General features: G+C 37.1%; 1 pseudogene; it reads left to right on the top strand.

Annotated features, from left to right (window-relative positions):
• The first annotated feature begins 12614 nt into the window (after positions 1-12614).
• On the top strand, positions 12615-23141 carry LOC143589877 (uncharacterized; annotated as a pseudogene).
• Positions 23142-24630: the final 1489 nt, after the last annotated feature.

Below are 24630 nucleotides of genomic sequence, written 5' to 3'. Positions count from 1 at the left end.
ATAAACACAATATTAATACCAAGAACCGCTCTCAAAATATGAATGCTTGCTGTTATTTAATGAGAGAAAATGCAGAGGTGGTAAGAAAGAAAAATGAAAATGGGTTAGTGGTTGGTAAGTTAAATATGGCCTTAATAAAAGCACATGAAGTTAATATCTTATTATATTGTACATGACACGGATGAATTATCATTGAATGAGGTAGATGGTCCCCATTTGATGGAATTGAATGATAAGTGGTGTGGGCCACATATGTAGTACCCATAGATCATAGTCCACATCTTAAGTAAGAAAGTTTGGTGGGGTTTTTCACTTGTTATTTATCTAAGGCTGAGGGGTGTGGAGCGCTAGGAAGGGCGCAAGAGGCCAGACGCTCGCGCCCTGGGGCGCGAGCACCACACCACCGAGGCGCGATAGGGGCGCGAGAGCGGAAAACGAGGCAGGCGCCAGGGTGTTAGCGGCTGAGAATGGCGTGAAATTTTCTTGGAAAGCGTGAATAGAGCCGTTGGGGGGTGTTTTATTAAAAAAAAAAACTTTTTTTTTTCCTATATATAATAACAAACCCATATCAAACCAATATCCAACTCGATTTTGTTTCTCTGTATTAAACATATATCAAACCCAAACCAATATCACATACCAATATCACATACCACACCCAAAACCCGAAATCACCCCATCTTCCAAACCTTTTTTTAAAAACATGGCTGGAAATTGGTACCCAAACCTAGAATCAGATTACAGTTACGACGATTTATGGTCGGCACCGGACCAACCGATGTTTTATTCGGGGTCGCAACAACCATCCGGCTTTCAACCATCCAACATACAACCGTCTCCTAACTTTGTAGTTCCGGAGACACAAGAACCAGAACCAGAAGGTGAAGCTGCGGGACAAAGAAGACGCGTCCACCGGAAAAAACAAGTTGCAACGGACGGGTCGGGTTCGGCTTCGACCGGAAGGGCGAAACGGAAAATCACTCCGTGGTCATCGGATGAGAAGGAAGCCCTGTGTCGGGCTTGGATAGCCACTTCTGAGGATCGGCGTTGCGGTAATTGTTTTAACGTTTTTAAAAATGATTTTTAATAAAAAAGTTAAATAAAAAAGTTAAATGACATACAAATTTATTATGCATTTTGCAGCGGACTACCAAAAGAGCAAGGTCTTTTGGACAAAGGTTAGGGAGACGTTCTATTCGCTCGTTGGGAGTACAGAGCGGACCGCCGATATGATTTCGGGTCGGTGGACCGAAATCAGAAAATTTGTCGGCTTGTTTACTAATCTGTTCAACAGGAACGCCGGTCGTATGAGACCAAGTGGCAGTGACGATTTGGCGGTCTATAATTTCACTGTCGAAGAGTGGAAGCAGGAGTGCCTGCGGAGGTATGGGACGGTGAAGACGTGGGACGGTGTAAAGGTGTGGGAGAGGTTGAGAAGGTGTTCCAAGTGGGTTGAGCTGGTGGCGCCGGACCTTGATGCGGAAGTAGGGCCGAAACGGACTAAAACTAGTTCGTCTGGAGCGTACAGCACTTCCGCCGGGTCGGATTGCCGGGTTGGATTCGACCTAAACGTTGCGGGGGAGGAAACGTCTTCACCGCCGAGGAGGCGGCCATTGGGAAGGGACGCCAGGGGGAAAAAACCGGCTGAGGGGGAAGCCGTAAACATCAACGATCTTGTTGAATCCCTCAATAAATTCAACAAAACCATGGAGGTGGTCTCTATTGACAAAAAGGAAAAAAAAAATGAGAGATTTGGACTTCCTTGCAAGAGACTTCAGCCACCTAAATCCGGTCGACCAAATGCTGATGGAAAAACAAAAGGAACGTATCCGGAAGAGGTTGATCGAAGAAGACGAAGCCGAATAATAAGAATAATGTTTTTCTTTAGTACTTTAATTTTTTTTTATATATTAATGTGTTTTTTTAATTAATGTGTGTTTTTTTAAATAATTTCTTGTTTTTTTAATAATACGTTTTTTTAATACATTTATAAAAAAATAAAAAAATAAACCGCTCGCGCCCCCTCTCGCGCCCCTCCACACCATGGCCCGGGGCGCTATCACCACTACCAACACCCATCTTATCAAGTTTCTCTCTCTGCCACACGTCACAATATTATTGGCTGGCGCCCCCACTCACACCCCCTCTCGCGCCCCCCACACCCCTCAGCCTAATATAATGACTAAAAGACATCAACAAATAGCCCCATGAGAATAAGATAAAGGGTGACTCAGTAACTTCACTCAAGTTACAGACTGACATGTGATCCTATATTCAATCATGGATTGACACGTTATCATAAATTCAATGTTTAGTGGTCGGAGCCTCTTTTACTCAATGTCTTGAAGTCGAATTTGTTCAACTTGATTTTGAATCATAATGAAAATTTCATTTACAAAATATTATGAACTAATAATTTAGTTTCACAAACCATTAGTGTGTTTTATTTGAGAAAATAGGTTTTACATTGTTTTCTTTTAAATTGTAAAGTATTGAATTTAATAAGTATTTTATTTGTTATTTTTAAGTGGGGTTTTTCTATCGTTATTAATCTGAATTATGAACAACACTTACTTGTTTAATTCATTATCTTATACATATTTTACAACATATTCTTGTTCAAGTAGAATACTAAACTACGCTCTATCGCTCATTGTATCATCAAATACGTGAAGTAAAAAACCGCCTCATGATGTTTTCGACCAAGTGCAGTCAATTTCCTCATGCGTGATATATGATGTATCATTCCAAATCTAAAAAAAATACAAAAGGTGAGATAAATATCGTAACAAAGTCAATTTTAATCAAACCCAAACCCAATATCCAAACCCATATATAAAATTTCGGGCAACGCTAGCGAATACCCTATCTGATTTTTTTTTCTCGAAACACAATTGGTTTCAAATATGACCTGCTTTCTAAATGGGCCTTTTGTTAGAACGGCCCTTTGTTAGAACGGGAGAGCCCATGTGTAAGGACACAACCGGACATTGTTACGTGGGGGTGGAGATGAAGGAGATAACCAATCAAGGAGGCGGGTAAGCTACCTCTAAATATGATAGCTTCACGAATGGTCAAACTGTAACTCGTCTAAGGTATTTGCAGAGTTAATGTTGTCAAATGTGTGATATTATTTAGTTGCCAAGTGATTCATCTATATTTTGCTCAATAAACATAATTACATCCGCGGTACGTAGAGGCGTTTTTTACATGGGACCTGTTATCGTACACCCTTGTTTAAAAATCATACACCCATTTTTGCTGTAAACTGAAATTTATAAATAAAAAAAAGAAGTAAATTTACTATGCATTTTTTGCTGTCTTTTACCTCTAAGGTTGTATGAAAACCAAAATCCATTTGACATTTGGTTGTTATTTTTGAATTAAAATGATATATGTTTTTTTAAGTTTATTTTCCTCATTCCCACTTCATTCATGTTATGTCGTTTTCTATTTATTTTATTGATTATTGAGTTAGTTGTGTATGATGTATCTTAGTGTTTGTTTATTATTTTTAGCCGTCTAATTATCTTTTTGAGCCCAACGATGTCCAACTTGAAGGATTGTGGGCTTTTTTTAATTTCAAAAGGCTCTCACAATATGATATAATAATTAATAAACAGGTTTTCTCTGTTTGATATTTGAGTAACTTTAAAAATGTTCATTCAAAGTAAAGTATATTTAAATGTAGTAAAAGGATTGGTGCCTTGGTGGGCTTGACTTGTTATTGTGTTAAATCATCTTTATCTTTTTTTTAGTTTTATTTAATAAGAAAAACAACATTATATTGAAAAATAAGTAACTTAAACATATGATTCATTACCATGTTCATGTATCAAACTAATTTATCCATCAAAACAAGAAAAGTAACAAATTATTAGAAAAGAGGGAGAAAAGAAAAGGCAAGGTTCCTAAAATTTTGATTATGGAAAACAAGTGGAATCAACTATCCAACAAAATTTTCGTCTGAAATTTGAAAATACCACTAGTCCACTATGAATAAAGGTAAAAGGTGCACATCTAGATGTCTCAGTTTAAATCTTGTTTTTACCGATTTTTTTTATGAAAATGTTTCGAATGTCACATGCTTAGTACAAATTGTGATTTATTTGATCTCCTTGTACAAAAAGATCTCTAGTTGCTAAGATACAGGTTCTCATGATTGCTAAAATATCAACTAATATGTTTTTTTTTACTTTCTTATTTTTATGTCGTATTTATTAAATGTTGAGCTTTCTTGATACTTAGAAATATTTTTTTTGACATATTCAAATTATTACTTGAGTTTCAAATTATCTTAGTGTTACTTTGTTTCTAAAAATATTTATAACTAACACTATATTTTATAACGACAACTAACACATGGTATTATTATACGAAAGTCAGAAAATATTGAATGATTATCTAATTAAGGGGGTGTTTGGGATTGCTTATTTTTACCAACTTATAACTTATAAACTTTTTGATAAGTAATAAGGTGTTTGGGATTGCTTATGTTGTGAAAGGAAAAGTTTCATAAGTTACACTTTTATAACTTATTAACTTAATGAAAAGTTATAAGGAGGTAAAATAAGGAATCTCAAACACCCCCTAAGAGTATCTACATTATAAGTTTCCCGTATTCATAATAATTTTACTATAAAGTAAAAAACGTCTCAAAATATCACTGCTCGGTAGACAAGTGAACCGCTAAAGCGTGTAATAACTTTCGTTTAAAATTTGTAAATAGACAAACTCACACCACTCAAGCTATTTTTTTAAGTTTTTGTCTTGTAAGAGGTGAGAGATTGTGTACGAAAGTTTTTAAAAGTTTGGAGACAATTTGGGTCATTGGACCCATTGCAATTAAGATGCTCTAAATAACTTTAAAGCTAGTGTATAATATATTCATATGATTTTAGGATAAAGTTTAAATGATATATTATTAACTTTCATCGCAATTGTTAAAATAAATAAATTTAATATTGAAAGCATAAAAACAAGAAAGAAACATATAGCGAAAACTCAATGACGCAACTAGTGGAAGCTCTTTTTTAGTTGAACTTAAAAATATTTTTCTTTATAAAAAGGAAAGACGGCTATATACTAATAATATATAAAAGTTATGCTTAGTTATATAAAAATGAACAGTACAATAAAGATGTCATAATCATAATTGTCATTACATGTAGAATATTTTCACGGTTTTTAATTGTGAGAAACAGTTATGGAATATCACATCAATACTAATCTAACATGATCAAGTACATACATCTTACGATGGATACATGGTGTGACGTTTATGAGCATAAAACAATTAAATCGAATGGAAGTTTGATTCGAATATGAGTCAAATTGGCTCCTCGTGATCTTTTCGTTCCATCAACGTTTATTTTTTGAGAATCCATAGAGAGTTTTAGGTTTTGTATGTGTAAAATGTTGGTAGAAAAGATATGTTGGTTAATTATAAAGTTGGTAAATAGAAAGAATTAGATATTTAACAGGTTTTGTATGCGTACCAATGGCTAGAAAGCCGTTCACGACATTATCCACAAAATCATCTCGGCAAGAAATCACCTAGCCAAGCGGCAAAGGCTCCTCGGATAGAGTTTGCCGCGTGTGCGCCTATTTTCTTAAAAGCTGGATACCACTTAAAGTTTGGATGTTTAATATTACAAGTTGAAGTTGTAATAATAAAACTTTTTTTCTTTTATTGCATTTTGGATACAAAACCGTACATGCGTTACTCATATTTTCTACAATTTGATTAGTATTTGGTCCATATAAATACTTAGAGGTGGTAATCGGAGTGGGTTGGATTGGATTTGGGTGATGAGTCAGGATGAGTATGAGTCAAGATGGATATAGGGTCAGGATGGATTTTTAAAAGGAGTTTTTACATATTTCCCCTTGCTAAATACCCTTAATTACATATATCCCCAACCCCAAAAATCAATTACATATTTTTCCTTTTTTATATGTGTTAGGAAGGGGGAATATGTAATTATTTTTTTAGTATTGGGGAAATATGTATTTAAGGATATTAGAAAGGGGAAATATGTAAATGCCCCCTTTTTAAAATAGAGAGTTAGGATTGATATGGGTCAAGATAGATAAAACTAACACATCTTGACCCAAATGAAGGTTGATATACAAAGTGTTTTAAAAACCCCTTAAAAAATATTCAAAAAAACTATTAAAAAAATAATAACTCAAAATATAAATAAAAAACTCAAAATGTAAAGTAACTAAAATGTTTCCCTCATCCTCCTCGTTGAGTTTTTTTGTTTCGTTTTGGTAAGCATTCTGATTGAATTTCGCTTTTTTTGTTTCGTTTTAGTCAGTTTTTCGGTTTCATATCGGTTTTTTTGTATCGTTTTGGTCGTTTTTCTATTTCGGTTTAGTTTCATTTGTCAGTTCGGTGTTTTTGATTCGTTTTGGTCCGGTTTTTAAATTGCATTTTGTTTTTTTACGTTTCCTTTTCAATTCGGTTTTTTTTGTTTCGTTTCGTTCGTTTTTCTATTTCGGTTTAGTTTCTTTTCGGTTTGTTTGTTTCACTTTGGTCGGTTCAGTGTTTTTGTTTTGTTTTGGTCAGATTTCAGTTGCATTTCGCTTTTTTTGTTTTGTTTCTGTCGATTCGGTGTTTTTGTTTCGTTTTGGTCGGTTCGGTGTTTTTGTTTTGTTTTTGTCCGCTTTTCAGTTGCATTTCGCTTTTTTTTTGTTTCGTTTTGGTCAACTTTTCGGTTTCATATCGGTTTTTTTGTTTCGTTTTGGTCGGTTCGGTGTTTTTGTTTTGTTTTGGTCCGCTTTTCAGTTGCATTTCGTTTTTTTTTTGTTTCGTTTTGGTCAACTTTTCGGTTTCATATCGGTTTTTTTGTTTCGTTTTGGTCGGTTTTTTATTTCGATTTAGTTTTGTTTCGGTTTGGTCGATTCGGTGTTTTTGTTTAGTTTTGGTCCGTTTTTCAGTGGCATTTCGCTTTTTTTTTGTTTCATTTTGGTCAACTTTTCGGTTTCATATCGGTTTTTTTGTTTCGTTTTGGTCGGTTTTTTATTTCGATTTAGTTTTGTTTCGGTTTGGTCGATTCGGTGTTTTTGTTTAGTTTTTGTTAGCTTTTCGGTTGCATTTCGCTTTTTTGTTTCGACTTTGTCAGTTTTTCAGTTTCATTTCATTTTTTTTTCGTTTTGGTCGTTTTTCTATTTCGGTTCAGTTTCGTTTTTGTTTCGTTTTAGTTAGTTCGGGGTTTTTGTTTAGTTTGATCGTTTTTTTGGGTTTCGGATGAGTTTTGTTTCGCACATGATAGTTTAGGTATTTTGAAATAGATAAATTTTGTATAACTTGGATATTTTGTTTTGATCCATTTTAACCTATAAATAAAACTCACTTGTATATTTGTAACCCATCCTGACCCACTTGTAGAATTTTTATGATCCATCCTAACCCATATTACTTTTAAAGTTTATCCATCTTGACCCAAAACAACCCATTTGTGTTGGGTTTGCCACCCTTATAAATACTATATCATAGTAACAAAAATCACTTTAGAAGCAACATTTTTTAAGCCTAATAAAACAAACCAGCTTTAAATTCAAAAAAACATAATCATTCAACGTGTTTTCTAATCCGATAGATGTTGGTGGCGCATAAATCATAATAATGCTTCCGGTACCGAATCGGTACCAAAGTTGAGTTTCGGTATTGGTACTTCCCGAATTTTTACAATCAATACATGTACCATCTCGGTACAGACCCGAATATTTCGGTACCGGAACCAAAAAATTGCGATTTTCAAAATCGGGAACCATCTCATCAGTCATCCCTAGTATAGTTCATTAGAGATGTGATTTAGAGTAATCATTCTTGAAGTATTAACTTTGTTTATAATATTATTATTTATTGTATAAGTTTATAACACGTATCGCAGAATAATGTGAACTCATGTACAATGCATTCCACCAACATATCTCAATTGTGGTGACTGTGACAAAGGCATTGATTCTTTGAGTTATGTCAGAATAATAATGTGGTCACCTAACTGATCAAAGGAAAATAAAATTGTTTTGAATGCATGTATGTTAAACACATGTGATAAGTCCATTTGTCAATGTCAGTCTTGTTGGCATGATTTTAATGTATTAAAATATTTTTGCTTTGCCACTTTATTTGGAGATATTAAAACTTATACAAAACAAGGAGTGACTCGTCTAGTGATTGGCTCATTAAATGCTTTCAACCAACCTGAGGTAAGACCAATTGTAGTGACAACGTTGTCACCAACGTTATGGACGAAAACGCGGGGTACACCAACGTTATGGACGAAAACGCGTTTTATTCTCTCTCTTGCTTCATTTTTTAATTACATTTAATCTCAGCCACATGTTTCATATCATTCAATTAAATGTGTGGTCCAAAATTAAGTTCTTAAAGTTCTTAAAACTCACCATGGTTCTCAAAATAACTCTTCCCTATATATATATATATACACACATTCAAAGAGAAAGAGAATGAGCAAACTTTATAGAAATTTGAAAAACTTCAGGAAATCACTTTTTAACTTATTTTTTTCGTTCGTTTTATTAAATTTTATATTTGTCTAATATAAAAAAAAAAATTAACAAGATACATACATGTAACTCGTAAGATACATACATATATGTACCTTGTATAATATACATATATGTAACTTTGTGAGTTATATAAATGTAACTTCATAAGTTACATAGTTTTTCTGTAATACTAGCTTTAGAATTAAAAGAGCTAGAAAAAAAAATGAGAGTAGTATTTTTGGTTTTGACATAACTTGGTGATATTCTCATGAATCCTTCATCACACACGTATGAACGTGTTATTTTTAGAACAAATGACATATTGAGAACTACAAGAACTGTAGCACTTGTATGCAATGATTTAATAAGAATTTGAAGTAGGCTATTATACAACCCATTAGGGGTGAGCAGAAAACCGAAAATACCGAACCGAAACCGAATTAACCGAAAAAACCGAACCGAAGCATTAACCGACGGTTTTTTTTTGTTTTTATGGAAAACCGAAATTTCGGTTTCGGTTCGGTTACCCTTTTCAAAAATACCGAAAAAAACCGAACCGAACCGTTTAACTTGGTATATTAAAATAAATAATTTAAATGATTGTTAAATATATTTATACTAAGCCATATGCGACAACAACCGAAACAAATTAGGAGTTTGGTGGTTCAATAGATTTGTAAGAGAAATTAGAGTTTGTGAAAGGAATAGTATATGTTAATATTTATTTTTGTACATAGGAACTAGTTGCATAAAACAATTAATAGAACGAAAAAAAACAAAACAAGAAAAAATAAAAAAAACCGAATATAACCGAACCGAAACCGAAAAACCGAAAACCGAAAAACCAAAACCGAACGGTTTTTATATATGAAAAAACCGAATTTTCGGTTTCGGTTTCGGTTTCACCTAAAAACCGAATAGAACCGCGCTAAGCCCTACAACCCATTTCTATACGATATTAATGCAAATGGATACACTTTAATTTAATGCCTACGCTCGCCATTAACCACCAACCTTTCTTTGGTGTTGGGATATTATATGGTAACTATAGACTATAGTTACTTAGTTTACTAATCACATCTACACATAGAGATGTTCAACGAAACCGGTTCCTGGAACCGAACCGGTGGACCCGAACCGGTTCCTACCCGTTTTTTGTAGGAACCGGACCCTATCTGATTCAACCCGATGATCCGTGACCGGTTCTTGCTTTTCTGAGTGGGGGCGGGTAGGAACCGGAACCGGTTCTGGAACCGAACCATCCGGAACCGGTTACAGTACAGGAACCGGGTTAGGAACCGGTAAGAACCGGTTAGATAGGTTAGGGGTCCGAGGGTGGGAGAACCGGTTCGGTTCCCTAACCGGTTCGAGCCTGGAACCGGTTTAATTGGGGGTTTTGAATATAGGAACCGGAACCGGTTCCGATTCCTAGTCCCAAACCGTTTTGAACATGCCTACGTGTTATATAAAACATGAAAACGCATGTAGTCACCATTTTATGTAATAAATTGTAAGTTATATGTAGAAAAGCACTTTTCAAGCAAGTTTACAAGTAAATTAATGACTAAAAGTTTTAAAGTTATCTTATTTATCGAATATTGTATGATCGGGTTTTTATAAAAAATATAAAGGATAAAAGAGAATAACATACAAGAAAAGAAAAAGATGACGCTTTATGTTGTAAAATATTAGTCAAGTCATATGGTGACGCTTTATAATACCAAGACCGAACCGGTTGTATCTCTGTTGGTCATTGTGGCTTTATTTAAAGGGAAAATTAAAAGTAGATAGATATGTATGACCAACTGTTTATCAAAATACAAAAAGAAATAGATGCAACTAAAATAGGCAGAGCCAATGAAATGCTGACACAAAACCCTCTTGGACCCCACTATGCACCAAATGAGTACACAAGGAATATCAAGCAAAATTGAGTTGGAAACAATTCATTAGGAAATGTGTCGTAATTGGGCTACATTGGTGCATCTAAATGTTTATAAACGGACTACAAAAGGTGACGTGCCTGCCATAACGCCAGATGTGTCTTGTCGTGTTTGCCACGACTCTAGAGATGCTTCACCGCCAGTGATTGGACAATATTGCAATAATGGTATGACTAAGGTGGTGCCTCATCTTTGGCGCTTGCGCAATGGTGGTAACGCGACTTTTAATGTTTCTTGAAAATAAGAAACTAGCAATAACGGTAAAGCTAATGTGGTGTCTCTCCTATGGCATCACGCAATATTGGTGCCCTACATGACCTTTTATGTAAGGAGGAACTTTGCATTAATGGTAAAGCTAAAGTGGAGCCTTACCTTTTGTGTTCATGTGTTCCGGCATCAACATTGCCCATTTGCAAGCCGATTCATAATGTGATTTTGTGAGCTTCGTTTGGCCCGATATTCTTTTAATTTTTTTCTTTTTTATTTAACAACTTAGTTGCAATAAAGAAAATTCCGGCAAGGAGCCGGACCGAAAACAAATTACATCAAAAGGAAAGGGTTTTTTTAGCCACTCATCCCGAGTAAACTTATATTTTCGATTTCTATTTTAATACCAAGTGAAAGAAAATAAATTGTCGAATCAAAATTTTCTACGCAAGCTCATTTGGTGCCCGGTGGTGCCCAAAAGGGTTGTGTCATCATTTCATTGTCTATGTTTGTTACTTGTATAGGAGCTATTTATTTGCCTATTGTGATAAATTGTTGGCAAAAGATGCCTAATTTGGTAAACCTTTTATTTATTTATGACTTACTTGGTCGGTAAGCTAACCGTTGTGGCTTCCTTTATGACTAACATGGTCGATAAGCTGACCATTTTGACTTTCTTTATGACTTGACCATCCCCGTGACACTTTTGTGAAATCGGCCTTGTTCGCAAGTGTGCAAATTTTCAAGAATTGTGCAAAAAAAGTAGAGTTAGAAAGTTTTGGAATTATTCAACGCATTCATAAAGTGATGTAGAAAAGTTAAAATAAAACAAAATAATTAATTTGAAGGAGCAAAAAAATGTTTGGGCAATAACTTTCACCATGTTGGAATATTGTAAATAATTGATCTTTCGTAACCTTCTTAAGTGGGTGCCCGCCTCTCCCTCTCTCTTTTGGCTAGTAGTGTATATTTACCCTTTTTTTCTGAAAATTTTGACCTCCCCTCCCCCCCTGCCTCTCCTTTCGTCCAAGCTTTGCCATTACTCTTAACTTGTAAAAATATATATTGTGAATTCGCATTTCAAGTAAAATCAGACTACCCAAAGAGTTTGGCGACAATAAAATTACCAATGGTACACACAACGATATAGTAATCTAGTTAACTAAATTTTAGAGTTGATGTGGAGTTAGCTCTCTTGGTGGAAGCATTGGACCTCTGTTAGAGGTGAGGTTCCTTGTTAACATGCATGGACAAATGGGTAGTTTAAAAAAATTGTAAGGATTTAAACAGTTTTTAAAAGTTGAATTGAAAGGAGGCTAAGTACTATATTCTCCTCTCACCTTTATCATGAATTTTGAGTAAAGTGGTTGTGGAACATGAGTATAAGATGAGGACGAGATTCGTTATGTCCATGATTAGTGACCATACGTGATCGTGTACGCACATATATTATTATTGAATAAAGTGGTTGTGGAACATGGGTATAAGAAGAACAAATAATATATTCATGAGTCCTGAAAAATTTAAAAATTATGTTAATTTGATCAGTCACATATCATCTTTAAAATGATTAAAAAAACCTCAACAAAAGTATATTATTATTATGTTAATTTGATCAGTCACATATCATCTTTAAAATGATTAAAAAACCTCAACAAAAGTATATTATTATTATTATAACAAACTAATAATAAAAAGATAAATAGAAACTTAACAGAGAAATGATAAGTGTCAAGCTAATTAATTTGAAAAAATAAAATTATAATAAATAAATATCACTTTGAAAGAGCTCTACAAACGTGGGAATAAATAGATTCTCTCGGAAATATCAATCAAAAGTTAAAGCGGAGCCTTACCTTTTGTTATTCCTTAGCTCGAATATAAAACTGATCTTTAGACACGTTTTTGTTATTCCTTTGCTCGAATATATAAGTAGTGATCATGGGTTTGAAAATGCAAGTCAGCATCACTTAGCGGCAGTGAGTTTGAATGAGCAGCAGCAATTCATGTGTACAGATGCAGGGCATCAAGAGAGGATTCAAGAGGGGTTGGTGAGTATGTGTGATCAGAGAGCAAGATCAGTTTAGTGTTTGTGTTAATCATGTTCATGCTCTTGCTGTTTTGGTTTCTACTTTCCATTATTACAAGAACCCTTCAGGTTTGATTTTTTATATTTTTCTTATTTTTTAGAGTGATTAAATTTTGTTCTTGTGAAATTTGACAAATTCTAAAGATTCTTGAAATAAAATTTGTGGGTATGTTTTTTTATTAAAAAATGATGATTTCTTGAGATGGGATTATTGTGTTGTTGTGAAATTTGACATTTTCTTGATTCAATTTCAGTGATAATAATGATAATCTTTGTTTTTATTAAAGTTTCTTGAAATAAAAGCAAAATTTAAGTGCATTGTTACAGATCTAACATGTTATTGTTATTGTTACTCTTAATGTTATTATTATATTTTTTTTGCAACTTTTTAAAAACATTATTAAATCTAAATTTGGGAATTTGTTTGGTTTGACTTTTAAAAGTCAAAGTCAAACTGGAAAATTAGTTCTTGAATTTCAATAACCGAAATCATATGATGCAGGATACATTTGCAGAGTATACAGCAAGAACTGCATTTGAAAGACCGGGGTTGCGTATGCTCAATGGGTAATGAACTCCGAACGTTTTGACTTTGAAAGTCAACACGGTGAGACAATAAGAACAATGGCTAATAAAGAACCGTAATGAATATGCACCCGTGATTTTCTCTCAAGAAACGGTGTCTTACCTTAATCTGCTGGATATGATGTCGGGCGAGGTGAAACTGTAAAACTTGGTGCAATACCATCTTGAAGGACCCGAATGGTTAATGCGAAAAGTACAAGGGTGGTACGGAAGATCTCAAGGGGCGGTTTGGTGGAGATCCAAAGTTCAGGGACCAAGTTGAATAACTTTGTGTCATAATTATCTTTTACTTATTATTAGATAAATTAGAAGTTATGTTTCCTAGTTTGAGTATGATTAGAGTTGTGGGTGTTATATAAACTCATCAAAAGGTTTATTTCTAGTAGAGAGTAGAAAGATATAAAGTATTTTGTTCTTGTTTTCTTATTAATAAAAAGAGTCGCATAAACGTTTTATGCAATATCGTGTTTGGTGTTCCTGATTCACTTGTCTAAGGTTTAACAAGTGGTATCAGAGCCTAACAATCCAGGCTCGTGTTTCCGGTTGGCGGCAAGTCTTGATTACATTAGTAGTTCCGATCAAAAACATAAGAGGCCAAGAAACCGATCACACGCAAGAAACTGTTCAAGACCGCTACGTGAAGAAAACCTGGTGGGGATACTTGAAGATTGATCGAGAGTCGCTGAAGAAGGTATCCCGATTAGAATCTGCAAACCGAAACCAAAGTGTTCGCAGCCAAGAAAATATTTTGTATGATTTCATTCATCTCGTTATTCAAGAACAAAAGAAAACGTTTTGTCTTCTAGTGAGATCCTATCCACAACCGTCACAAAGTCAAGTTGCAGTTGTTTTGTTCGAGATAAACATAGAGCCATCAAACATAAATTATTTGTTTGTAAGAATTAACTTACTGGGCACGGAAGTGATCACCAAAATATAGGAATAATATTATAGAGTTCATTATTTATTTCTTTTGGAAGTTCAAAGAAGCCGTGGGTTTTGCTACGAAAACCTTAAATAATTCAAAGTCCGGTTGGAGTGTGTTTCTGGTCGCAACAAAATTTGTTCGAAGATCAACGAATCCTATATAATGGCAGAGTTACAGATGGTAGGGGGAATCAAGAAGTTGAATCAGAGTAACCACAAACAATGGTCGACATGCATTAAATCGTATCTTCAAGGTCAAAATCTTTGGCAGGTAACGAACGGTACCGAGACGAGACAACCCGCAAACGATATTAATGGTAGTATCGGGAAGTGGCAGGTGAAAGCGGGCCGGGCGATGTTTATCATCAAGACAACGGTTGATGATGATGTTCTTGATCACATTCAAGATCTCGAATACCCAAAGCAAACGTGGGATACGCTGGAGACCTTATTCACGAAGAAGAACGATGCTCGATTGCAATTAGTCGAAGGTGAGTTGATGACGATTTCTCAAGGTGATCTTCCTATTTCACAATATTTTCGTAAAGTTAAGAATTTGTGTCGTGAAATTGGAGAACTCGATCCACAATCTCGGGTTAGCGATGCTCGTATGAAGCGAATACTCATCCACGGTTTAAGACCGGAGTATCGTAGCTTCGTTACCGCTATTCAAGGGTGGGCGACCCAACCGAGTATAACCGAGTTCGAGAATATTCTTGCCGGACAAGAAGCCTTAGCAAAACAGTTAGCTGGCGTGTCGATTAAAACCGAGAGCGAAGCCTTGTATGTCGGAAGAAAGGAGAAGCATCGGTTTAGTAAAAATCATAACTGCTATGGCGAGAAAGGTAAGAGTAAGTATCGGGAGAACGAGAAACGTGACCGACCCAAGAAGAGAGAATGGAACCGAAAGGGTCGAGATGACAACTCTGAAGAAGATTCATCGGACGAAGAGAACCGGGACAAGGAATCAAGGTACAAACTAAAGCGCTTTCCCTTTAGGTGCCATAAATGTGGACAAAAAGGGCATATGGCAAAATACTGTCGAGAACCAATGGAGGAAGGTAATGCAGCTGTTGTTAGAGAAGAAGAACCGTGGGATGTGGAGGCTAATATGGCCGAGGTTCAAGGAAAATACACAGTTGACACCGAATTCAAACCGAACCTGGTAGATGAATGGTTTGAAGAAGGCTCCTGTTGGAGGACAGATCAGGAAGTAATGCCAAAGTCGCCGTTAAAGGTAACCATAGAATCATCTATTGTTATGTTGAATTTAGATGATGAGAAAATTGTGGTTGAAGAAGAAAGTACGGTTGATCAAAACGTAACCGTGACAGTAGCCGAACAAGACGAGAGAGAAACCGTGTTGGAAGAAGTGCACGAGGAGGTAGCTCCGTCTCATGTTACGGGTTGTCATGAAGTAATTGAAAAGGTTGAAGTTCAACAAACCAACAAAGTTGACGTTGGAGTTTGCATGAGGTTCATGCAAAGTTTGGGTGATCCGAATGAACGAACGAAAGAAGGAGTTGAGTTCGAGAGGGAGCATGCATCGAGTGAAGATGGAAGAATTGCTTTGAGTGCCATGATAGTTGGTCATGAAGTTGAGAAAGCAAAAGTTGTTTCCCATCTGAAAACGGGTGATGCAGTTCTAAATAGTGGTAATCTCGAAACGAGCTTATTTGTCAACAGGAAAAAGAATCCCGCGGGTAGTGTTATTAAGTTGAATCCAAGAATTAAGCTCAAAGAGGTGAGAGCTTTACAAGGTGTGAAGGATCTTGGAGGAACAATGGAAGTTGATATTGAGAGGGAGTGTAAAACTTGGTGTAATACCAACTTGAAGGACCCGAATGGTTAATGCGAAAAGTACAAGGGTGGTACGGAAGATCTCAAGGGGCGGTTTGGTGGAGATCCAAAGTTCTGGGACCAAGTTGAATAACTTGGTGTCATAATTATCTTTTACTTATTATTAGATAAATTAGAAGTCTAGTATTATTATGTTTCCTAGTTTGAGTATGATTAGAATTGTGGGTGTTATATAAACCCATCAAAAGGTTTATTTCTAGTAGAGAGTAGAAAGGTAGAAAGCATTTTGTTCTTGTTTTCTTATTAATAAAAAGAGTCGCATAAACGTTTTATGCAATATCGTGTTTGGTGTTTCTGATTCACTTGTCTAAGGTTTAACAGAAACTTGTTAATTTTATTGATTATTTAATACGGGTATTTTGTTGAAAATGAAGTTTTGAAAGAATCTTGGATTTGATGACAGGAGGACCGGGAGAATATTTTGAGGGCCCGGTCAACTGGGAAGGCGGTGCTTACGAGCCCGTTTAAGCTGTTGGGTTCACATCATCTTGGAGTCGTGTTGACCATTCCGGTTTACAAGTCAAAGCTACCACCGAATGCATCTGTTCGAGACCGCATTGAAGCTACTGCCGGGTACCACTTCCCCTTATCTTTAAGAAACGGTCGTGTTAATATAATAATGATTACTATATAAACTAAGGGTGGCAAACCCAACCCAAATGGATTGTTTTGGGTCAAGATGGATAAACTTTAAAAGTAAATTGAGTTAGGATGGATCATAAAAATTCTTTAAGTGGGTCAGGATGGGTTGGAAATATACAAGTGAGTTTCATTTATAGGTTAAAATGGGTCAAAACAAAATATCCAAGTTATCCAAAATTTATCTAATTCAAAATACCCAAACTATCACGTGCGAAACAAAACTCATCCGAACCCCAAAAAACGATCAAAACGAAACAAAAACCCCGAACCGACTAAAACGAAACAAAAAAACAAAAATGAAACTGAACTGAAATAGAAAAACAACCAAAACGAAACAAAAAAAAACAGGAATGAAACCGAAAAACTAACCAAAATGAAACAAAAAACCGAAATGCAACCGAAAAGCTTACCAAAACTAAACAAAAACACCGAACCGACCTAAACGAAACAAAAAACGAAACGAAACAAAATTGAAATAGAAAAACGACTAAAACTGAAGCAGTTTCGGAAGCGATCAATGGCTCGAGAGACTCATAATTATTCAAAGACGATAAATTGAACCGAAGTTCCAAGAACAATGTTCTTTTATATTAAATTTAATCAAAAACTACATAACAAAGAAACCCTAACACCCTATTTATACTAAAGGAAAAGAAGATAAACATGGAAACGAGATAAACGCAAATTAATAAAAGATAAACTAATAATAAAAAAGATTCTCAATGTTCCTGCATTATACTCCCGGTCTTCGAAAAAACTCGTCCTCGAGTTTTGTCTTCGAACCAAAAGCCACCTGGATCGAAAGGAACATCGACCCGATTCATATTTGCTATTATCATTATCCACCAAAATGATTCAACTTCACATGCCGTCTCGCTCGGCTCTGGACATGTACCACCTGGGTCGAATGGAGCACTGGACCATCTCTTATTCACAATCCACTTGACCTCCTCGAATAGTTTAACTCCAAATACTGGTGAATAATTTTTAAGCAAGCTAAAGTCTCCGCCAACTTTTGGGATAGACCTAAAGGAAAACTTATTAAAGGAATAAGTATGGAATTGTTTGTTGGTGGTGGGTCTAGAACACATCCACACGTGGACTACAATAACTTTCACATGTAGATCATGATTCACACCAACAAACTTGCTATTTTCCTCACAATCCTTATTTTTGGGAATAGCATCCTTATCTGTGGACATGCAATTATCTTCAATTTGATTTTGATTTTCCATTATGATAGGATCATAATTCACGTCACCTACCTTCTTAACTCTCGTGTTCTCCGGGCTTACCATGGACAAAATTTGAGATTCCCTGGTTGCTGTGGGACTACCTAGAATCACCATACATTCTTCCTTGTCAAAATAGTTATCAAACATGGGCGGTGATTCATAGACAAGATCTACAACAGAATGATACTCCTCCTCCCCAGAATACTTGTTTTCATGGAAATCAACTCCATCTTCTTCAACATTACAATTCTTGGAAATTGATTCATCACCCACAACTCTGTTAAGAATATTTTGCACAAATAAACATTCTTCTTCATCGAAATCAATCCCGTCTTCATCAAATCTGGGTTTGTCTTCCGATAAACACTCTTCTTGATAGATCGGTTCATCGAACCAGTTTGGATGACGGCTAAACGGCTGCTGCTCTCCGTCGCCACCTTCGTCCCAGACGACGGTGCTCGACTCGGTTTCCGCCTTGCGCATCTCCCATTGTAACTCGAGATCACGAACTCGTTTTCGGAGCCATTCAATCTCTTCAAGATAGTGGATTCGATGTCGGAGTCGTTTGATCTTCCTAAGATCTCGTGTGTCGGAACAGACTCCATCGCTGCCTCGGTCAGCGAATCTGCGAACAGGATGCCAATCTTCTCCACGAGCACATGAATAGAAACCCCTCTGTTCGTTGCCTCTGTCGGCGATTCTACGAGCAAAAAAGTATTCATCTTCATGTCAAGCCATTTGAGAACCAAAAGCTCTGATACCAACTGATGCAGTTTCGAAAGCAATCAATGGCTCGAGAGACTCATGATTAACAAAGACGATAAAACGAACCAAAGGTTCAAAGAACAATGTTCTTATAATATCAAACTTAATCAAAAACTAATCAAAACAAAACAACCATAACCCTATTTATACTAAACAATGAAAAGATAAACTAGGAAACTAGATAAACACAAAATAATAAAAGATATTAAAAATCATAATTCAAATAAGAAGATATCCTGCATCAAAAACGAAACAAAAAACCGATATGAAACCGAAAAGCTGACCAAAACAAAACAAAAAAAGCGAAATGCAACTGGAAAACTGATCAATACAAAACAAAAACACCGAATCCACCGAAACGAAACAAAAAAAACAAAACCGAAATAGAAAAACGACCAAAACGAAACAAAAAAAAAAGCGAAATGCAAGTGAAAAGCTGACCAAAACAAAACAAAAACATTGAACCGACCAAAACGAAACAAAAAAACCAAAACAAAACTGAACGAAATAGAAAATCGACCGAAACAAAAAACTGAATTAAAACTGAAAAACTGACAACAAGGAAACATAAAGAAACTAAATGCAATTTAAAAACCGGACCAAAACGAATCAAAAACACCGAACCGACCAAACGAAACAAAAAAACTGAACCGAAATAGAAAAACGACAAAAACGAAACAAAAATAAGCGAAATGCAATCAAAAAGCTTACCAAAACGAAACAAAAAACTGAAACGTAGCCGACCAAAATAAAAACAAAATGAATCGAAACGAAACAAAAAAACGAAATGAAACCGAAAAAACTGACTATAACAAAACAAGACTGAAACCGAAAAAACCGAGAAATCGAAACCGAAATCATTGAAACCGAGCAGATACCGAAACCGACCAAAATGAAAAAAAAAGGAACCGAAAACCCCCCCCGAAAAACTCGAACATGAACAGGTACAAAACGTGTTTTTTTTAATGAACGAGGATGACGGGGGAAAAATTTTAGTTATTTTACATTTTGCGTTTTTTATTTATATTTTGAGTTATTATATTTTTAATAGTTTTTTTGAATATTTATTTAGGGGTTTTTAAAACCCTTTGTATGTCAACCTTCACTTGGGTCAAGATGGGTTAGCTTTACCCATCTTGACCCATATCCATTCTAATCCTCTATTTCAAAAACCCATCCTGACTCATATCCATCCTGACCCATCACCTAAATCCAACCCAACCCACTCCCATTGCCATCTCTAATATAAACAGATATCTCGGTGGAGCATTTGATGTCGAGTCCCTAGTCGAAAACCTGCTTGGTCAACTCGCGGGAAACCAAGAAATCATAGTCAAAGTGTACGACGTCACCAACGCATCCGATCCTCTTATTATGCACAGTCGACAGACTCAAGAAGGTGACCCAACGCGTGTACAAGTCAGCAGTCTGGATTTCGGTGACCTGTACAGGAAGCACGAGATGACGTGTAGGTATCTGCATGAGGCTCCCATTTCATTGACCGCGAGCATCACTGCAGTTTTCGGCTATGTGATTGTTATCCTAGTTGGCTACATGTTTTACACCGGAACTATTCATATTGTTCAAGTCGAAGACGATTTTGACACTATGCAGAAGTTAAAAGTCCGAGCGGAAGCTGCTGATGTGGCAAAATCCCAGTTTCTTGCTACTGTTTCACATGAAATCAGAACTCCAATGAATGGCGTTCTCGGTATATTTCAATCTTTTTACCCTGTTTTATATACGTTAACGCACTGCATTTTAATAATATATAATAAATTCGCGATTGTGGTTACAGGAATGCTTGCATTGCTTCTAGATACAGATTTAAGTTCAACACAGCAAGTTTATGCTCAAACGGCTCAGGCGTGTGGACGGGCTTTAATTACTTTGATTAATTACTTTATTTTCGTGTTATTAAAAGTAAAATAATAATAATAAAAGAAGAAAAGATACAGAGAATTTGAAATAAGTGTTGCATGTGATTAAAGTGTTTTAGGGTAGTTAAGAGCATAAATGACATGATGATGCAGAATTAATGAAATTTATTGTAGAGGTAGGATACCAAAAAGACCCAAATACCCTTAAGTACCACCCGCGGGTCACAGAGAATCCTCTTATAAGCCACCCGCGGGACACATGGACCACCAGCATATCACGAATGAGGAGGAACGTCCTCACAACACGCGCGGAAGCGTCCTGGCATCATCAAAAGTCATCCGCAGGACGAGATATCTGTCCGCTTAAACATCCGGAAGACAATGCCAGCGGGACAGCTGTCATCACTCAAATACTCTCTAGAAGAAGGTTCATGACTCTTACTTGGGATATACGTGACTGGACAGCCAATAAATAAAGGACACCTGGCCAGTTTGTTATAACCGTGCACATGGCCAGGGTGCAATCCATCCTATCATTAGGCGACGCGTGTCCAGGTTGTTATACCCACGCACATGGGACGTATAGCTCAACCTATCACAAGAGGACACGCGTCCAGGCAGTTATCAAAGATCTTCTGGAAGAAGACAGCTGGCCCAATCACCTTCCTACATCCTTCGGCTATAAATACCTTGTCAAACGGTATGAGGTATTCATTCACTCACCTACTTTCTGACTACACTTAGTCTATTTACTTCAGTACTTTCTCCCTTACGAACGTTACTGATTCTCACGCCGGAGGGTGGTTACAGGAAGACCCCCCCTCTTGTCATTCCTGTAATGAGACTCACGGTGTCTGTTTTGCAGGTTCCGGTCACTGGACTTTGGGAAGTCTTACTCATATCTTAGTTGTGATTACCGTACTTTACCCTGTAGATCCATTGGATCCAGGTCCCATACCCGGGGATTGGATCCGTTTTCTTCATTGGCGCCATCCGTGTTGGTGTTAGAACTGCATAATTTTGTCTCTGTCGGTTTTTTGGTTCGTTCGATATGAGTAAACTTCCTGAAGGGCCGACGGGAACCCCTGCACCTGATTCACGTGTAACTAACACAGAAGCACCTCCGGGTCTCAGTGTTTTTGCACGTATCACAACTCAGGGTGGCCGTGCTCTTGAGCGTATCACTGCTTCGGGGTCACGAATCACTGAGGTAACACCCGAGGGTTTTTCCTTAGAAAATGTCACATCACCAACCGATCCCACCCCCACAAACATGGGACGTGCCTTGGCACCGGAAGGTTTCAATTTGGGTCAAAAACGAATTACGGAAGAGACTCGCCGGAAACGGCCAGAATTGGATCTAGAAAATGATTCAGGCAATTCTGATATCGCAGGATCTCATCAACCTAATTCTAGATCCAGAGGAGCATTAACTCCTGAGGAGTGGCTCCACGTGCAACAACAAAGTTTGGTGGCTGAATACGAGCGAAGAAAACGTAATGAACGACTTCACGCTCGCACTTTGGATTATGAGGAATCTCCTAGGAGATCTCCTTCCCCTCCACCAATAGTGAGAGGAAGTCAGATTCGTTACAGCCAACAGGCGGAGCCAGAATTTGGTGAATTACCGAGGCTACGTCCTCGTCCTCGTATAGACATGCGGATACCATCCTATTTGGACGAGTTTGATAGTTATGATTCATCTTATCACCCGGGATATTATAGTATGTATACCGGGGATAGTAGGATGAACTCACATGCGAGAAGCAGTCGTCCGCATGACATAGTTCGCCACACCGAGTACCATAGCAATGCTGAACGAGACTTTATCAAACCATACCGCCCCGTGGCTTTCGCCGAAAAATCAAAATTCATAGCGAGCATTGCCACAGCACCCTTCCCTGTTAATGCTAAAATACCTACATCGGTAGGTAAATACAATGGTATGACTGATCCAAGCGATCATCTCCAGAACTTTGTGGCGGTAGGTGGTGTTAGTGGTTGGACGCTTCCCTGTTGGTGTCACATGTTCGCATTGACACTAACAGGGGCAGCAAGAGAGTGGTTTGAAAAGTTACCTAACGGTGAAATTTCTAGCTGTGACGATTTGGTGAAAAAATTTTCTCAACAATTCAGTCAGCAGAAGAAACATACGCGGGACCAATCAGAAATTTTTGATGTCGTTCGGCGCGATAACGAGTCTATAGAAGATTTTATCACCAGGTTCAACGATGAGAGCCTGAACATCGGTGGAATTAGTAAAGACATGCTTCGGGGCGCCTTCCGCAAAAACGTCAGATGTGATGATTTTGTCCGCACACTTACTGGCAGAGATGGAATGCCAAAAGAGTGGGACGATCTCATGACTGCAGCAAAGGTGTACGCGAATACTGAGAAAACATTGAAAAGTGGTAACTCAAAGCAAAAATATAAAGTCGAGTTTCAAACTCCGAGACCAAATAGACAGGCGAAAGGTCCTATCTAGTCGAGACTTCAGCCAAGTACGGAAGCATCAAAACCATTTGATGCGCGATCCCTCATAAGCAACAAAAACAAAGTAGGACCTCAAATCGAGGCCCCAACAGTTGGACTCCTCTTTCAAAGACTCCTGCTAAAATCCTCACCATAGAAAATATAAGTTTCAGAAAGCCACAACCACTAACAAGAAGATCATTCTTAGATGCCACGAAGCATTGTTCGTATCATGATGACATCGGTCATAATACGAATGAATGTAGAACACTAAAAAGTGAAATTGAGGCAGCTGTGAAATCTGGAAAACTCAAGCATTTAGTGAAAGGGGGGAAACCTAACAATGGTAAAGCTCCCGCACGGGATATCCAAGGCCCGAGTAAAAAGCAAGTCAGAGATTTAAACGTCCATATGATACAAGGCGAATACGATACAAGGAAAAAGAGGAAGGAATCTGATGATGAGGACTGAAAGAATGAGCCAGTGATCTTTCCTCGTATCAAGGGGGGCCCGAATAACAAAAACCCCTTGATCATCACTGCCCAATTCGGACACTACCGTTCCCAATACGTCTTCTTGACACCGGTAGTACTTCCGACATTATGTATGAACAATGTTTTGAACAGCTTGACGAGGAAGATAAGGAAAGATTAAAACCCATCCACACTCCAGTTTCGGGGTTCGGAGGGGAAATAATGCATCTGCGATGTGTAATCTCATTCCCAGTCACCCTGAGCGATGGAATTCATTCTAGGACAGAGGAGGTCGAGTTTCTGGTTTTACCAGCAACGTCAAAACATGACATTATTCTGGGGCGGGAAACGATTGGTGATTTCAATGCTCATCCGTCCACGGCACATGGTGCAGTAGGAGTTCCAACCTGTACTGGCATCGCAATAATTCATGTTAACCGGCACCGCTTTGCAACCGAAAGCTCAAAACCTAGCAAGATTCCAAAACAATCTCTGAGAACCGAACCGGAAAAATGGGTTTTGAACAAAAAATTTTCTGATCAAACTGTAACAATAGGACCTGCTATTTCTGAGATAGTACGGACTTTCTTGAAACAGTTATTATAAAAAAATATTGATGTGTTCGCATGGCAACCCGCGGACATGACTAGTGTTCCGAGGAACATTGCAGAACACAAATAAAGGGTAAACCCGTTGTTTACGCCAATTGTTCAGAAACAACGTAAGATGGGTCCGGAACAAACAAAAGAAATGGGTCATGGTGGATGTGCATTGATTTCAAAGATTTAAATAAAGCATGTCCCAAAGATTGTTATCCCTTACCCGAAATAGATCTCAAGGTTGATGCTGTAGCACCATTCAAATTCAAATGATTTCTGGATGCTTACAAAGGCTACCATCAGATCTGCATGGCAGCGGACGATGAGGACAAAATAGCATTTCGTACCGATCAAGGCACTTTTTGTTACAAAATGATGCCTTTCGGACTGAAAAATGCGGGAGCCACATATCAACGATTAACGGACATAG

The sequence above is a fragment of the Bidens hawaiensis genome, unplaced genomic scaffold (genome assembly GCF_021521415.1).
Source record: "Bidens hawaiensis isolate Kalapana, Puna unplaced genomic scaffold, B.hawaiensis_p1.1 tig00037997_1, whole genome shotgun sequence".
Lineage (NCBI taxonomy): Eukaryota > Viridiplantae > Streptophyta > Magnoliopsida > Asterales > Asteraceae > Bidens > Bidens hawaiensis.
The sequence above is the reverse complement of the archived record's forward strand: the minus strand, read 5'-3'. Positions and strand labels throughout refer to the sequence as shown.